We start from the raw sequence: 6339 nt of genomic DNA on the forward strand, positions 1-6339 counted from the left end.
CTCTGCTGACTTCTAAACGCTTTAGCTTTGGACGGGACTATATTTTTGGACGGGGGTGTCGATCCCAAGTTAAGCTCAATCTGATTTTTTTTTTTTTTTTTTTTTTTTTTTTTTTTTTGATATTTGTCATCTGAGTTTGATTTCACAGAAAAATAATCAACTTCTGTTGTATTACCTGTTAATCTTGCAGTAAATGTTTGAATACTAATAAAGCAACTTAAGTCTGCTGTTAAACCTACCCCCCCCTCCCCTTGCTAACTTCCAAGAAACCAATATCTTCACCCCAGATCTCCATAGGGTATGATACATGTATGTATATACCTAGAGGCATTTAAGAGTCTTTTGTTTTCCCCAGGTAGCAAAACTGTCACAATTTGCTTGGAACTAACAAAACATACACAAGGGATATTAACACACAGCAAGTCGATTTAACAAATGAATCTACAATAGAAATTCATGAAAAACAAACTCCATGCTTTTACTAAACCTTCGGATTAAGTCATAAATTTTTTTTTCATTTTCAATTTAAAAATTAAAATCCAAACAATTTTACATCATTCATAATTGATAGCAAACAATTAATATAAAATTGCATACCCCCCCCCCCCCCCCTTAAGGACAGATGATACAAACAAACGCTTGTCAAAAAATTCGAAAATATAAACTTGAATCATGTTTATGAAAGTAAAATGAATGCTCGTATAGCTTTTGATTTTCATTCTACGTTTCACAAAAATGGGATTTGAAGTGACAAAAATTTATGGTTTACTATTGATTATCAAGGATGGTTGGTGAATGATACAATTTTGAACATCATAGAAGGTTAACAATATATCAAAATGTCGTGAATTAAAAGAAGAAGAAGGGGCTTTATTGAGGCTATGTACTGACTGGACTTTTAAACTTGTACTGAATATCCCACTGACCATGCAAATAAAATTTTCTTGACTTTTCAAGGGAAACATTAATTTTTATTTTAGAGATACAGAGAGACTACCCACCCGTCCACTACCCCTCCTCCTTCTTATCATGTTCTCAATGATCATGATGATGTCCCATTTATATAAAATGTTAATATTTTTGGTATTGGGCATTTTAATTACCATTATTACCCATGGCAGTATTTACAACAACAACAACAAAAATCTGAAAAAAATAGGCCTGATAATTTATTTCATTTATTTGTTTACTCGTGAACTATGCATTGTTTAAATTAAAAAAAAGATAAACCAATAAATAAAAAGAAGCAGTAATATTCTATCTATGGATTCACTTCTTAAAAATTCTGTGCAGACGGACGCATTATATTCCTAGAATTACCCAATACCAACCAAAGAAAAAAACGGCGACAAGATTATGAGGATATTGGAATTTCCACATGATGTTTGTAAACAAAATTATGACGAAGACCTGCTCTATTTTTGTAAGTAGATCTAGAATTATTGAATTTGTTATTTATTTCATTTAAAGCATGTTAATACATGGCTCATAGATTCTTCTTTTTTTTTTTTGAAGTCTAAAGATCTATAGATCATCCTGATTCCTCGTTACCTGATGAAACAATCTTATGAATTTCTGTCACTGTAAAGTGTTTGCAGAAATAGCAGTCGATGGGGTTATTCAGTAGTACATTGTTAAACCGGGTCCGTAGGACAATATCATTTTAACGATAGAACATTCTATCTAATTCTCAATGTGTACACTAGCTGATGATTGTACTTAAAAAATTATACTGTCATGTCTAAATTTGTCTGTAATTTGCAAGTTACAATTTATTAGTATCTTGATCACAGTCATCAGCATTACTGATTAGAAAATTAATTAATTATCTTCTCTCAGACATGGTTAAAAGTATCCTACTACTGTAGTGTACTAGGGATTAACAAACATTGCATGTGTTGCAAGTACTATTTTTTTTTTTTTTTTGGTGTCAAGATAAATTTTGAGATATGGGGGGTCAGTGCTTATAGTACATGTCATGATGTACATAATTAATAACCCCCAAAACTCCTACTTATATTGTTTGGAAGTATCCAAATATCAAATTACTAATTCTCTGTTAGAAAATTGGTTGATCCTCTGAAGTTTACATAGGACATGTACCCACATGATTATTGATATAATCAATGTTTTTTTTTTTTTTAATCTCTGAAAAACAGTCTTAAAACTTTGAGTGAAAAATCAATCTTTATACTGCTAAACTCATTTTTTATACCATGAATACATACTTAGGAATATCATTATTAAGTTATGTTCATGTTCTTTTGAGGGGAAAAAATATACATCATGTAGATGCTTATGTGTAACTAAATTATAAAAGACAAAAATGCTAGGACTTTTTTATTTTACATATTTATTTGAAAAAATATTTTTTCTATTAATTGGAAATGAAATAAAAAAAAGTTCTAGCTTTATTACTAATAATATGATTTTTTATTAGAATTGATAGGATATTGGATGTTTAAGAAATAAAGACCGCATTCTCATGAATGTTGCAGGATAACCTGCAATGTTAATGTAGACATAGATTTAAATTACACGAGGACTCCCATGCCAATTTCAATAGTCCTCGCCCACTGAAGTCAAACACAAAGGTAGTCACACGAGATTTACATGCATATTTAGCCTCCTTAGCGTCAAACACAGAGACAGGTGCGCACAAGATTTTCATGCATATTAGGCCTTCTTAGCTCCTGACCTATCGACCTGCCTAATTTACATTCCGATAGAATTACCAAGAAATCAATTCCGCTAACTTTCAAAGAGTTACCACAGAGAAAAAAAAAACAGACATGGAAATATTATGGCATGACATCATGAAAAATTCTCAAGGGCATAAAACTACTATAATACAGATACCGGTAAATGTATGCAGAACATGCACAAAGTTTCATTTATGGTATATTGATAGATAAAAATAATTTATACTTTTATACTTCGACCTCAGTAGGGGTAAATTTTAGTGTCAGTCATTTTGGCTGGATCGAGAAATTTGAGTGATCGATATTCAATTCATTTTCTAATTTTAGTGAAAAATTTAATCCATGCTTTGTTATTATACATATAATTGGTATTGTATGATTTATTCTATTTTTTTTCTTTAATAGAAAATGAAGGTATAGTAGCTGACATATAGTGTACATGTACCACTTGAAGATTTGTCCCCCTTGTAGATACAAGAAATGCAAAGGTAATTCTTTGTGAAAATAGAGAGAATGAATAATAAAATTTTTCAAACCATACAACAAAAACTACTTTGAATAATTAGTACGCAACCAACCATTTACAATTTAATTTTGCAGTTTTATTTCTTTAACATTGAAAAAAAATCAAATTTGATATTTTTTTTAGCTCTACTGGTCAGAGACCAGAAGAGCTTATGGGATAGGAAGGTGTCCCTCTTCCATCCGTCTAGCTGTCCGTCTGTCTGTCTGTCCATGGCGTCTAGTTGTCTGTCTGTCTAGCTGTCCATCTGTCTGTAATTTTTCAAAACACTACTCCTCCTACAGTTTTATTCTGATTTCAATATAACTTAGACTGCACTAAGGTACATTTCAATGAACGGTGCTGCCATGGTTACTAAAAATAGAAATTTCTGTAAAATTCCTTTAAAACGCTACTCCACCTACAATTTTGGTATGATTTCAATATAATGTGGCACACAAGTAGACTACACTTAGATACATAATTCTATTTATTGCTGTCTGTTGCAAAGTTTCAAATCCAAGTGTTACTTTTTCTTTGTTATACATATAGACCAGTACAGCTACAGTCTCATCAGAGACTTCTGGTTTATCCTTTTCATCACACAGCGACTTTCTTTTTTTTCAGTGTACACAGATACATACACATAAAAGGAGACATCACCTCATGATCTGTGGATCCATTGAAAACTTTAAGGACAAAACTTTTGATAATTCATTCATGTATAGAGTGTTGACTCGAATATTGAATATCTAATGAATGGAACCAAGAGAATTAATTTAAGAAGTATTATATTGTATATTACTCTTTTAATTCATCTGTCAAATTTCTTAATTAAAAATTAAACTTAAAGGCTTAAATAAGGATTTTTTTTTCATTATTTTAATTAGAAAAAGTTCTTTAATTTATTTTTCTCTTATATAAACGGGCATTTAAGGTCATACGCAACATAGTTTGCACTTTATTGGGTTCTTCCCTGGAGTTGAAGAGTTCCATTAAATGAAGGACCTGTGTGCAATATTTTTATTGTCTATATATGGATTTGTAAATCTCTTCTAAAACAATTTTGATAAAAAAAAATCTGGAATTCATGTTTTGTAATTTTTGTACATTTTTATTTGAATAATGCAAAATTTTTCAAACTTTAATATCTTTTCAAAATCCCTGGAAATGCATGCTGATTTTTTGTTTTAAAACATGTTATATGGTACATGTATTATAAGTTTAAATTTAGAATATCTTGAAAAATTATCAGTAGGTAAGGTATCTTGCGTATGTCCTTAAATGTAAAATGAAGGTATGTGTACCTTTATTCAATGAACTAGGGAACTCATGAAGTGTGCATATTTATATAATAGTGTTGTATTTTGCATGCACTATTCTTAAAAAGTAGTCAGGGTTTGACACATGGTGCACAAGCCGGAGGCTTTAGGTATAATGTACAGATAGTTTTAGAGAATAGTAGTTGAGTGATGGGGGCAATTGCAAGAAACTATTTTAGAAGAATTATTTTGTTTATTTTTCATCTTAAGTGTTAGCTGCAGAACTGTAGCTCTCTGAAAAAATATATATTGACAGACGGGAGAGCTACAGTGCCACCCATAGAAAAAACTGTATATTTATTGTGCACTTTTTGTGCGCTGTTTCTCGATTTATTTCTCAGTGTTTTTAAAACTGTCATCTCAAAATATTACTAAACGTGTGTTTCTAACATATTCTTTCACTGTTTCCACAATAAAACATTCCTTATAATTGTTTTTAACAGCTCTCCTGGCCCTGAAATTGAAATCATTGAAAATTTTGCCTATTTATACTGCCATTTTGGTCTTCACGAGAATTCGGTCCAACGCACTTAGTACAAGTGTAAACTACGAAAGTTATAGAGGAGTAAGGACTTTTTTGAAATGTAGCTTTTTTTTCAATTGAGGTAAGAATTTCGAAGAATTAATTCAGAACCGAGTGCACTTTTTTGTGTGCAATAAATATACAGTTTTTTCAATGGGTGCCACTGTAGCTCTCCGGTCTGTCAACATATATTTTTTCTGAGAGCTACAGTTCTGCAGCTACTTAAGTGTAAAATATTTGAAACTAAGTTTATATATATTATAGTACATTGATATTTATAACGGCGTCTGTGTTGTAATCGGTAGCGCGTCGGACTGACAATCTCGGGGTTGTACTCCCAGGCGTGGGCGCAGTCAGTTTTTCTTCAGAAAATGAAGTCGTGCACTATTTCGGCATAGTATGCTTATGCTATTTAAATCCTTAGAACACTATGCAAGAATAGTAGGGTATGGGTTATGTAGAGACAAACTGACAGGAAGCATAATAATTGACAATATGCATTTATGACAAGAAAATTGAAAATCTTCCTGAAAGAAGTTGAATAAATTTAAGCCACTTAAGTACCAATCTAGTTAAAATTAGATGTTAGATCCGCTCACATAGTCACTACAGTCAGTTTAGCGAGTATGCGTGCGGATCTAACATCTTATTTAAATTACACGTAGATTGCTGAGGTAAAAGTTTAATACATGTACCCAATATCATTCTGCTATATTTGCATCCGCGTGGGTATTAACAGTGAGCATTAACTAACTGTGGCCTGGACCTCTTATTTTATGTGTTATGGGGTGTCCAAAACAAGGTGCATGCTGACATTTAACAAAGAAGAAACTTGCAATGGCCTAAGGTGACTTGGCTATTATCAGTTGAATACATGTCAATGGTGCATGGTTATTATATGTACCAAAAAATAACAAGTAAAAGATCAGCAGAGTGCTTTTATTAAAGAAGTAACAGAACTAAGGAAAACTTGTTTTCTACTGGATGATATGAAACAATGAGTAGAGTACCACCGCAAATATTTCTGGATCCATGCCCTTTCATCATGTTTATTTTTGAACGGGTTCAATGAACTGTCAAAAATTCTTGATATGTTTCTAAGGTGTAGGTAGAAAGTTTTGAAATTAGTGAAAAGGTTGTTAAATATTTTTAATGCAAACTACCAGTAAATGTGCATAATGAAGATGGTTGAATTTTTTTCAACATTATTTTCTGTTCATTTGTCAGATCGGGTTCGTTATGTGTAAAATAATTTCCAGCTGTCATTGGAACAAAACAAGGCATGATGAT

At 31.6% G+C, this 6339-nt stretch overlaps 1 long non-coding RNA gene across 1 annotated transcript; it reads left to right on the forward strand.

The window, feature by feature from the left end:
• Positions 1-1336: 1336 nt before the first annotated feature.
• Positions 1337-4015, forward strand: LOC133181183 (uncharacterized). Its single transcript, XR_009720435.1, has 3 exons — positions 1337-1423; positions 3108-3190; positions 3832-4015. It is a non-coding gene; the product is annotated as an uncharacterized LOC133181183 (long non-coding RNA).
• Positions 4016-6339: the final 2324 nt, after the last annotated feature.

The sequence above is a fragment of the Saccostrea echinata genome, unplaced genomic scaffold (assembly GCF_033153115.1).
Source record: "Saccostrea echinata isolate AGI-Se365-2 ecotype Australia unplaced genomic scaffold, CSIRO_AGI_Sech_v1 ptg000008l, whole genome shotgun sequence".
In the NCBI taxonomy this organism is placed as follows: domain Eukaryota; kingdom Metazoa; phylum Mollusca; class Bivalvia; order Ostreida; family Ostreidae; genus Saccostrea; species Saccostrea echinata.